Raw genomic sequence first — 12,656 nt, 5'->3', positions numbered from 1 at the left:
TTCAGATGGATGTGTATCAGAGGAGGCTGGTGGGAGGAGCTATATGAGGAGGGGCTAACTTTAATGGCTGGAATGGAATAAATGGAACGGAGTCAAATATGTGGTATCCATATGTTTGACACTGTTCCATTGATTCCCTTCCAGCCATTGCAATGAGCCCGTCCTCCTATAGCTCCTCCCACCAGCCTCCTTTGCTGTGTAGTCTGCATTTCCATTTATAATCTAATGCTAAATTGCAGGTTTTACAGAATATATTGTTTTCATCTGCAAAGAACGGGGTATTGGCACGCTCTTTTGTCAAGTGATAATCTGATTCTGTCTGGATTCATGGTCTCTCCCCTTTAACTGTCCTAATGACCATATTTTTATAACCTCTGATGATCAGGGATTGTGTCTGTTGGAAAGGATCAGCTTGAGCAAAGTGTAGAAACACTGAGCTACAAATAGTATTCCCTGCCAAATAATAGGCTTTGTACAATTACAGTTTGTAGAGCTATGCCTCCCCTGGCTTAGGCGATCCCCCCCACCAAACACTCACACACAACCAAACATTGAATGATTGATTGGAGACAGCTTGCGTCAATTAAAGAGCATTTCCTAGGATTTTCTGCCTGCAGCAAACCCAGTGGATAATGCTGGAAATACCGGTCAAAGAAAACCCCCACAAAAACCAACCAAAATGCATGGCCCTAGTTATGGGGCATTCATCTCATATGTTTGCTCCAGTGTGTGGAATAATAACCAGATAGGCCTAATAAGTGTGACAGTTATCTTTGAACTTGATTAGAATGAAGTTTCAAATGTCTCAATCAGTAAGACTTTAACTTAACTCCACAGCCTCATAGAGGATCTAGATACATTTTCTAACCTCTCTAGATTACAACCAAATTATGACAAATGTACTATATTACGTATTGGATCACTAAAAAATACAATTTTTACATTACCATGTAGTTTACCAATAAAATGGTCTGATGGTGATGTGGATATACTCGGAATACATATCCCAAAGGAAATAAATGATCTCACTTCAATTAATTTTAATAGAAAGTTAGCAAAAATAGATGAGATCTTACTACCATGGAAAGGAAAATACCTGTCAATTTGTGGAAAAATCACCCTGATTAACTCTTTAGTATTATCCCAGTTTACCTATTTGCTTATGGTCTTGCCTACGCCTAGCGAACAGTTTTTTAAATTATATGAGACATTTTTTTTAGACAGAATGTTTAAAAAAGGTATAATCTTCGTAAATGATATCATCGGTAGGACTGGTGGAGTTATGTCGCACATGCAGCTAACAAAAACATATGGAAATGTCTGCTCTACCCAAAATTACAACCAAATAATTGCAGTCTTACCGCAAAAGTGGAAGAGGAAAGTGGAAGGGGGAGAAAGTAAGGAACTTGTCTGTCGGCCTTGCATTAAAGAACACAATTGGTTAAGGAAAACTGTGATAAATAAAAAAGTATATCAGTTTCACTTAAGGACCAAAGGATTGACAGCCGTCCCATATAGATTGCAAAATAGTTGGGAAGAGATCTTTGACGTACCGATCCCATGGCATAGTGTTTATGAACTGACACGCAAAACGACACCGGATTAAAAAATTAGAATCTTTCAATTTAAATGATTATATAAAATTCTTGCTACCAATAGAATGTTATTTATATGGGGGATACAATCTTCCCAGCTCTGCAGATTTTGCTGTGAAGAGACAGAATCATTAGATCATTTGTTTTGGTTCTGTCCATTTGTAGCTTGTTTTTGGACACAGGTCCAGGAATGGCTAAAGGATTGCAATATTTACCTGGAGCTAACCTTGCAGATAGCATTACTGGGTGATCTGAAAAGTCATAGTCAATCGATCAATAATATAATAATACTTTTAGCAAAAATGTTTATTTTTAATTCACAATCTGTAGAAGCAATGAGAATAGAAAGGTTCAGAACTTTTGTAAAACATCACAGTACGGTTGAAATATATATGGCAAATAGAAATCCTATATGGATGGTGTTAAGAGATAGATGGGAGGTATTGAATAGAGTTGAAGGATGGGACTAATAACAAATAACAGCAAATAATAACAAAGATAGCTAATAATGTAAGCATACTGTGTCCATAATAAGTATATAGGTTGTATGTTGGGAGCTTTTGGGAAAGAGCACAGTTAGAAAGATATGGCATATAGAAGCAAACCGGATGGACATCATGAAAATGATCGGAGAGGTTGAGAGTAGAAGAAGTTCAGGAGCAAAAAAAATAATATATGTATATATATAATATAATTATTGTAAAATTAACTGTGTCCATAAGGTGTAGATAGTAAGTATAGACCGGAATTAGAGGCCTGGGCATTGTTGTTCACTAATTTACTCCAAGTAGGGAAAGGATGGCGGGGTTGAAAAGTAATAAAGGGGAGTATATATATATAAAAAACATGGGGGATTGGAAGTGATGCAGACAATTACATTGATAGAAGATACAATCTATCTGCAATATTAAGCTGATCCACCCCCCCCCCCCCCCCCCCCCAAAAAAAAAAAAAAAAATAAAAAAAATAATAATAATAATAATAATAATAATAATAATAATAATAATAATAATAATAAAAAAAGACTTTAACTTTGTCAGTATCTTTTTTAAACGCACCTTTTATTTTCAGGGCTGGTACCGTCAGACTTACCCAATGCCAGATTATGTTGTCTTAAAAGCTAGTGTTCGGCCTCCCGGGCTGTGACACAGCTGGCCGTGACTGGGAGACCCATGAGGCGGTGCACAATTAGCCCAGCGTTGTCCAGGTTAGGGGAGGGTTTGGCCGGCCGGGATTTCCTTGTCCCATTGTGCTTTAGCGACTCCTTGTGGCAGGCCGGGCACCTGCAAGCTGACATCGGTTGCCAGCTGGACAGTGTTTCCTCCGCCACATTGGTGCTACTGGCTTCAAGGTTAAGCGAGCAGTGCGGCTTGGCAGGGTCGTGTTTCGGAGGACGCATGGCTCTCAACCTTCGCCTCTCCTGAGTCCATAGGGGAGTTGCAGCGATGGGACAAGACTGTAACTACCAATTGGATATCACGAAAAAGGGGTGTGCAAATGTCTTTTGATTACACACAGTGTCAAGGATTAGCCTCTTAGTTGGATTATAGTACAATTACATCTTTAAAATCAAGTGGAAATTTCATTCCTCCAGACAATGTATACAAATGTCTGTATACGGTCCCATGATAGATGTCCTTGACCTATTCTGAGTGCACACCTTATTTCAACTTCAATGACCTACAAATACACCCACAATGGAGATAAGTGTGTTAAAGGTGAAGGGAGGGGAGGTTGAGTGTCTGCTACCCTATAAAACACGTCACTTTACACAGGGTTCATGACGAACATGTAACCTCAAATACTACAGAATCGTTTTTATGTGACTTTGTTTTACAATTCATCCAGTCATTTATTAACCATGGATACTGATACAATTCATTTTTTCCATATGACTTAAGGAATCCCACATTCTGTGGCACAACCTTTACCCTGCTTGGATTGGTCCTCCACCCACACTCTAATCAAAAATATATTTGGATGGATTAAAACTGAGATTACAGCGCGATCATATACAATGTAACATGCTGAAATGTGACCATGGTCAAAATCTTTGGCATGGAATGTAAATTTTTTCAATAGGTCTTATTGAATTATATATTCAAAATTGCATTGCATCTGAAATCGTCTTATTTTATTTATCCTTTATGCACAATTATGACATGGTGGTTAATGATTGACCAGAGGGCCTTTGATTTGATGCTGCGTAGCTATCTGCAGCACTGGCACTGTAGTCCACGCAGGGTCAGAGACTGTTCTCTCGTCTCCTTACCACTAGGGTCCACCCAGCACTATAGTACTCCATTAGGAGTCTATAAAGCCATAAACACTCTCAGCTGCTTGAACTCGCCTCATCTAGTTCACCCTGAGAGGCTGTAGAGAGAGAGGCTGTATCTGCAGTCAAGGTAACCACCTGGGCCTACCACACTGCATTGGGATGATGGAAAATGACTCAGCAGTATCAGTACACACAGTCACTATGGACTGGACAGAGTTCCTTGCTTCTCATTTACCTTTTCAGGTTCTGGATTACGTTTTCTGAAAGCCCTGATTACTGTAATATAAAAGCTTATTCAGATACTGAATGTGAAGTTGAGCTATCATTCATGTTCTAGTATGCATTAAATCGGATGGGCTGTGACCATCTCAAACTGTGGACTGGCAGAGCGGTCTATCTAAAGAGTAGGAAGTCTCCACGAGGTGTGTCCTTTACTAGGTTAACTATTAACACCCCTATCTATCCCTGTGCCTGCCAGTCTCATGTAGATGACAGTCCTTTGGACTTTTCTATCAAAATATTATAAGACAGTAGACTTGACTTAGGGAGCTCCTTTGCTCTCCACTGAGTGGTGTTACTCTGCCACTGTAGTCTCTCCCTATTGGAGTTTATCCTCAGGGTGATCCAGCTCCTGAGATTCCCCTGATCACCAGCAGAGGGTGATGAATAACTGGTAATAACACAAATCAGACTGCAACACTTGAACACACTGTATATTCATGTTACCTAGCTGTGGTAGATCTGGTAGATAAGAAGTGACTTAACTTTCTACCAAAACAAGAGCATTATGTAGCCTATCAAGAGCATTATGTAGCCTATCAAGAGCATTATGTAGCCTATCAAGAGCATTATGTAGCCTATCAAGAGCATTATGTAGCCTATCAAGAGCATTATGTAGCCTATCAAGAGCATTATGTAGCCTATCAAGAGCATTATGTAGCCTATCAAGAGCATTATGTAGCCTATCAAGAGCATTATGTAGCCTATCAAGAGCATTATGTTGCCTATCAAGAGCATTATGTAGCCTATCAAGAGCATTATGTAGCCTATCAAGAGCATTATGTTGCCTATCAAGAGCATTATGTTGCCTATCAAGAGCATTATGTAGCCGTTAGGACTAACATTTCTGCTTGTTTGTCCAGTTAATTCATAGTGTTCAGAACAGAAGTTTCAGCTGTGTTGAGTGTTAACTGGGAAACACATCTGGAGTACCCCCCCCCCCCCCCACAGCCATGGCATTGTGTAGCCTAGCTCCTTCTGTCCCAGAAGCGACAGGCTGCATCCCCACGAGGTACAGTATCTGGCCCCCCGGAGACCTAACTCATCCAGACATCTGCATACACACACATTACGTAAGCATGGCCGAGGCGAGGGCCATGAGAAACTCCAGCAGAAATTCACCCCAGATCAGATCAGTCCCATTGTGTGTAGAACTTTATCCCAACCAGGTGTCACATGATACATCGGGGTATGTCTCTATGTTCTATCCAATTTTACAATGTTTTCCAAGTGGATGTGGGCATAGCCTACTGTACTGCATACTGTACTGATACCTATAATGTGTATCTCCAGGGAAGGAAAACTAGAGGGTAGTCAGCTTACCACAGAAAAAGAACAGGTACTAGGCCTATAACTTACTGTAATAGGCCATTGTCATCCCAAATATAATCCTGCGTGGTGCTATAGGATCAGGCTATGTAGTATAATAGTGCTGGGAGCGCACTGCAGGTTACACAGGGGGAAAAGGTTTATTTAAAGTGACATCACCACACTGCGGTGAACACTCGGTCCTGATCACAGGGTTCTGCCTGAGTAGAAAACTGCTGACTGGAAAACAGAAGGCCTTTTGACGGTAATCGTTTCACACTTTTTATATAGGCCTGCACAGCAACGTTTTAGAACAATCTAATATAATGGCAGAGAAAAAAATGAACAGTAGGGGAGGGGCCTGGGGGGGGTCTACATTTTCCACATCTTCCCTTGTTTGATCCAACCAGTGGCGAGTGGTAGCGATTTAAAGTCAAGGTTAGCCATCACCACCAATTTCTCCACTGCCCCCCTCCCATACTCCTGACTCTGCTCTCTTCCCGCCCGATCCACGGCAGGGTCACCGACGCTGACACTTCTCAGGCCTCGGCAGTGATTGATCAGCAACGCTCCCTCCAAGGTGCTCCGTATGGACGGCCACTCGTTTATCTCAAATCACGCAGGAGATGAGGAATGAAGCCGTGGACCAAGAAAAACGCTGACAGAACTCACTCAGACAAAGGTAACGCTGACAGGTACGGTTTCTTTAAACATTCACATTAAAAGCATGAGATTGTAAATGTTCATGGAATGTGAATATGTGCTGATCTCCAATTACATTTTACATTTACATTTTAGTCATTTAGCAGACGCTCTTATCCAGAGCGACTTACAGTTAGTGAATACATATATTTTTTTATACTGGCCCCCTGTGGGAATCAAACCCACAACCCTGGCGTTGCAAACGCCATGCTCTATCAACTGAGCTACATCCCTGCCGGCCATTCCCTCCCCTACCCTGGACGACGCTGGGCCAATTGTGCGCCGCCCATGAGTCTCCCGGTCGCGGCCGGCTGCGACAGAGCCTGGATTCGAACCAGGATCTCTAGTGGCACAGTTAGCACTGCGATGCAGTGCCTTAGACCACTGCGCCACTCCAATAAACCTACTGATGAATGATTTATATCGTAAGGTTTCCTGATAGACTACACTAAACAATTTATACTAGGCCTACTTGATATCTGAAAGCCTAATGCAGCAATATCCCCATCATGTGACCACCAGGTTCACATGATCTTTTCCCCCTCCACAATGCTCCTCACCACAGATGTAGGCACTAAAGTCTGCTATACCTCCTGAGATGTGGGTGAAGACGGTTGGTTTCTTCACCTCGTTGCAGACACTAGAGGACACGGAAGCTGGTCATGCCGTGGACGTACCACTTACCATCAGTACCCTTACAGTTCAGAGGACCCCCAGAGTCCCCCTGAAAGAGAGGGAGAAAATGAGGGAGGAGGGGGAGAGAGAGAGACGGGAGGAGAGAGGGAGAGAGAGAGAGAGAGAGAGAGAGAGAGAGAGAGAGAGAGAACTTGTTTTATGAACATTAGTTATGACATACAGGTTATGGTGAATGTGATACTGTATATTCATAAGAATATGATCTCAAGATATTTTGTTGCCTCACTCACTCATCCTGACAATTCACCCCATCTAGCACAGATCATGGTGTTCTTCACCACCATGCCCCACCAGTCACTCTGGCTACACACACACTGTTCCCCACCAAGAGTAGCAGGCCTGCTGCAGCTTATCAGTCATGGGACCATGGGCTGGAACAGAACACGGAGGGTACAGTTACACACTATACACTGGTACATAAACACTACGTAACAGGATTAGCTACTATACAGTATGTCTACATATCATATTCACTAACAGACTTATATTGTGTATGTCTACAGTCCATACATCTTAAAGCTAGAATCCTTAATTGAAATAATAACAAAGTGGACACCCTGCCTCTGTTTTTGTAAAAAGCTGAGGGATGTGCCTGGAGAAATGTAACCACTCTGAAATTCATAGACAGAGCTATGGATGCAAGGACCATCCATGATATCGAAATTAAAGTTTTTAGGATATACAGTGTTTGCATTTACATTGTTTACAAATATTACAAAACAAGCTTTATGAGCCATTGCTAACTAACGTCAGCGCAATGACTGGAAGTCTACAGGTACAGCTAGAATTCTTCAAACTGCACGCAGAGACATACAATTTGAATCCATTAATCTGACTCTGGGTAAGTAGAAAAAGGGCTTAGTTGCTAAAATCTTGCACCATCCCTTTAAAACTGTTGAGTGGCTTAACATCAACAGGGGCAATTAGTGAGCCTGAAATGAAACTTCACATGCCACAAGCCCACAGACTCCACATAGCCACACAAATAATATATGCCATTTAGCAGACACTTTTATCCAAAGTAACTTACAGTAGTGCATACATATTTTTCATATGGGTGGCCCCAGCAGGAATCAAACCCACAATCCTTGCATTGCAAATGCCATCACACTGGGTAATATTTGGTTAAGACATTGATCAATGAGAATGAGATTTCAACCTTTATTCACCCACTCAAAAAGAGAGACAGAAGTTTGTTGAATTCCCAATGTGGTATCACTATGCTTTCAAAAAGCACAACCAAATTCCAACAATGTCTGATTTTTGGTTTAGTTTGGTTTAGATTTTTGGTTTAGTGTTATCACTGCGCTTTCAACCATTTAAAAGCACAACCAAGTTCAAATGGGAATACAATGTCAGATATGTTGCATTTCTACAACAATTTAATGTGTTATCACTGTGCTTCATCTAATAGCACAACCAAATGACCTGGATTGCAGTTGAGATTAGATTAAAAGTACATAGTGTAATGACTGCTGTTCAAGATTCTGCACAGATTATTATAGCAATTATGAAGATCTCCACAGACCTGCGACCTTTTCATGCTATCTTGAACAGGCATGCTTTCTATGATTACATAAGAAGACATTTATAGTGACAGTAGGCTAACCTCAAAATGTTGCCATGGATGTGTTACTCATAATTAACGTTGAATAAATACTGTTACATTAGTTTAGGCTATTTACTGTATTACAAAATTATTCTTGAATTGTGTTTGGTTGACAATTCAACCAAATATCAACATTGAAAGGATATCTAATGCTTGGATAGTTTAATCTGAGTCACTGGCTTAATCCTATTCTTTAACTTTTATTTTTGGTTTAGTTGGAGACGTGAATCCAACACACCATTTGTTATCTTGTCGACAAGTTAATAGGCTATTCAAGTGATATTTAATTGTGTTTGGTTGTCAACCAACCAAACATCAACATTTTAAGGAGATTTTGTGCCACTGACTTAGTCTGGCTTTAATTTCAATTTGTCTACAAATTAATAATTGATATGTTGGATTCACGTCTTCATCTCAACCAATAATCAAAGTTAAAGAATAGGACTAAATCAAATCAAACTTGATTTAAAGTGCATTTAAAGTTTGATTTGATTTAGTCCTATTCTTTAACTTTTTGTTTGAGATGGAGACGTGTATCCAACATATCAATTATTAATTTGTAGACAAACACTAAGTCAGTGGCACAGATGGAACTATTCTAAGCAGAAGATACTTCTCCTTCAAATGTTGATATTTGGTTGCGTTGGCAACCAAACACAATTCAATATTCAGTTGGTCTACAAATTAATAATTTACATGTTAAATTCACATCTCCATCTCAAACAAAAATCTAAATTAATGAATAGGACTAAATCTAATCTAACTTTAAATGCACTTTAAATAAAATTTGATTTGAATTACTCCTATTCTTTAACTTTGATTTTTGGTTGAGATGGCCTATATGTATTGTCTATTTTTAGTTGAACCCTGGGTTGAATTTGAAACAATAGCTGTTGATGACTTTGCAAATGCTATAGGCCTAAATAGTATCATTGATGATATATGACTTATAAAGTATGGTTACATTTGATTTGCTCTGTTAAACCACTTGGTAATGACTTCAATAGCAACAGTGAATCTATTTAGTTATTAAAGGGGAAACTTCAACATTTTTGAACTTCATAGTCATCATCTCCAGCAACATCCCAACATCAACATATGTGAAAATGGTGTGTTTCTATGTTTTGTAGTAAAAAATATAGAGGAAGAAAAGTGTTTCCAATGACATCATCGGTGTGCATCGTGTGATTTTGACCAATTGTGAGTAGGCATTGCCTACTAATTGTCTACTAATTGGTTGATAATATCAGTGGAAACACTTATCTTTCTCTATCTTTTTTACTATTAAACATAGAAACGTGCCATTTTCACACATGTTGGGGTGGTGCTGGAGATTATGAATATGAAGAAGAAAATTTGTGAAGTTTCCCTTTAAGAGATCTCTCAATAATCATTCTCAAAATAGCACATTGGTAGTAGTCAGTGGCAAATATTAAAGCTGGGCTTGGTTAAAACCCTGGATGGGAGACCAAATGAATAGCTGTAGATAGATACACTTTCCAGTAGGAGGTGCTGCACAACCTTGTTTTTTTTCTGATAGTGGACATATAACTTTGAAGATCTGACGTTGTTTCACAGGTACAAATTCCACATATTTTGTACAAGGTTTGTTGCTGTGTCTTTGGCATATTTTAGGTCTATCAGATGGATACTCACCAGCGGTGACCATGTCAATGTCCCAGTCAGGGTGAACCAGGATGCGCAGCACGTCTCTGATCTGCTCAATTCCCTCCTGTACGCTCTGGTCATGTTCTCCCATCACCACACGGTACACATCTCCAGGCATGCATGGGGAGGATATACCAAACATCACAGAGAAACATCAAGTTACCTTGAATGATACTGTATCTGCATACTCAGACTCACAGTACGCTATACTTTCCCAATATTCTGCTTCACATTCGTGACCTCAAGGACCTCTTCCTACTCACATTCTCTAGTAATACCTCACACTCTGGACCCCATACTGGCAGTGGTTCTCACCATATGCAGTGTCTAGCAGTCAGGACCCAGCAAGAGCCAATCAGAGTGCCCCCACAGGTGTGATGCCAACGGCTGCCATGCTTCATTGGCGTTGAAATCTGAGGATGCAGATACACAGACAATAAAAACAGTTCATGACCAACATGAGTGGCGCAGTGGTCTAAGGCACTGCATCTCAGTGCTTGAGGCGTCACTACAGACCCCCTGGTTCGATTCCAGGCTGTATCACAATTGGCTGTGATTGGGAGTCCCATAGGGTGGTGCACAATTGGCCCAGCGTCGTCCGGGTTTGGCCGGTGTAAGCCGTCATTGTAAATAAGAATTTGTTCTTAAATGACTTGCCTAGTTAAATAAAGGAAAAATAAAAAAAATATGAATGTATGGTTCAATGGACTTATACAGGGAAGTAATCAGTTATGGCCAGCTATGTGTGCGGGCATCCTCTCCATTCACAATCCTGTTGGTGTTGGGCTCGTAGGTGGGAGTACCACACCCATATGCTGGAAACATACTGTGCACGCTTAGTAGCATAATAGATTTGCACACAGATGTTTTTGTGACCGTGTGAGCTCATTTGCTCCGAGGCAGGTGTCTCACCGTATGCTGCCAGCAGCAGTAGGAAGGAGAGTCTGTCCAGTATGGTGGCAGTCTGTCAGTAATGTGGAGCTCTGACCCCAGCACTGTGCTCTAATAGTCCTGTCTGTCTGTCTGTCTGTCTGTCTGTCTGTCTGTCTGTCTGTCTGTCTGTCTGTCTGTCTGTCTGTCTGTCTGTCTGTCTGTCTGTCTGTCTGTCTGTCTGTCTGTCTGTCTGTCTGTCTGTCTGTCTGTCTGTCTGTCTGTCTGTCTGTCTGTCTGTCTGTCTGTCTGTCTGTCTGTCATTGTCAGGCCCAGCCCCAAACACTGTGCTCTAATAGTCCTGTCTGTCTGTCTGTCTGTCTGTCTGTCTGTCTGTCTGTCTGTCTGTCTGTCTGTCTGTCTGTCTGTCTGTCTGTCATTGTCAGGCCCAGCCCCAAACACTGTGCTCTAATAGTCCTGCCTGCCTGCCTGCCTGCCTGCCTGCCTGCCTGTCTGTCTGTCTGTCTGTCTGTCTGTCATTGTCAGGCCCAGCCCCAGACACTGTGCTCTAATAGTCCTGTCTGTCTGTCTGTCTGTGACTAGCCCAGGCCATCTGTTGAGCTCTTACCATATCCTGCTGCCGATATTAGCTGGGAAGAACCTCCTGTTCCCTTAATGCTCACCTTGCACTAACCTGTACTGTACTGGAGGTATTACGTCCCTCTGGAAATGTTGACAGGGAAAAGGGATGTGTGTGTGTGGGAGGGGGGTGGGGGGACAAACTCATATAAAGAAGTTTCCACCATTTACCAAAAACGTTGGTAACCTGCATACTGTGACCTGCATACTGTAACCTGCATACTGTAACCGGCATATACTGTATCTACTGAGTACTGTACAGTACTTGACCATATCCATACCAGCAGCCTGAACAGTACAAACTGTTCCCCACAAAAGAGAGAGGGAGCAGTTGAAAGCCCTTGTAAAAGAGAGACAGAGTGTGTGTGAGGGACAGAGAACAGGAGAGAGAAGTAGAGAGAGAGACGTAAAGAGAGAGGGGAGGGGAGGGAGAGGAGAAAGAAAGAGTGATTGAGAGGGGGACTTAGTGTTGTCAGCTGTGTTAGTATGCAGTGGACTGAGAAATACATTTTCTTCCTGTGACCGCAGAACTGGATACACTTGGGCTGCGTTCAAGAGAAACAGTCCTGTAACAACTTTTTCTTTCTTTAATAAATAAAGTGGAGTACGTCTAAGTCGGGGCCGTGCTCCCGGTGAATCTGGAGCCAATTCTTTACGCCTCTCCCAGACAGTATATTTTCCTCCTTAGGGGAATTAGCAGCGTTCTCTAGAGGAAACAGCACACATCCGTAAATTTCCCCTTTAAAGAAGCACAGCGAATCCATATTTGCCTGAACAGCTAAAAGGCTCTGTTTGTTTTCTCTCTGTGTTATAATATTTCTCCACATTTTGTGTACTGATTTATGGAGCAGACTTGCAATATGTTTGCATAGCATGGCAATGATATAAGACATTTTTATTTATAATGTATTTGTTTCAGGTATAGCATGTGGGTAAAATGTAACAGACTTATGATTTATGATGTCTGTCTTCTGCTTCTCTCTCTCTCTGTGTGTGTGTATATATGCACTTT

General features: G+C 41.3%; 1 pseudogene across 1 annotated transcript; it reads right to left on the bottom strand.

The window, feature by feature from the left end:
* Positions 1-6,669: 6,669 nt before the first annotated feature.
* LOC311115659 (chymotrypsin-like elastase family member 3B) lies at positions 6,670-11,099 on the bottom strand (annotated as a pseudogene). Its single transcript has 6 exons — positions 11,048-11,099; positions 10,851-10,950; positions 10,451-10,548; positions 10,124-10,251; positions 7,174-7,229; positions 6,670-6,886 (listed from the first exon to the last, which is right to left on the bottom strand). The product of its transcript is annotated as a chymotrypsin-like elastase family member 3B (transcript).
* Positions 11,100-12,656: the final 1,557 nt, after the last annotated feature.

Source organism: Coregonus lavaretus (assembly GCF_964263955.1).
Source record: "Coregonus lavaretus genome assembly, contig: HAP1_SCAFFOLD_3015, whole genome shotgun sequence".
In the NCBI taxonomy this organism is placed as follows: domain Eukaryota; kingdom Metazoa; phylum Chordata; class Actinopteri; order Salmoniformes; family Salmonidae; genus Coregonus; species Coregonus lavaretus.
Note: the sequence above shows the minus strand (reverse complement) of the source record. Positions and strands in the feature narration are given on the sequence as shown.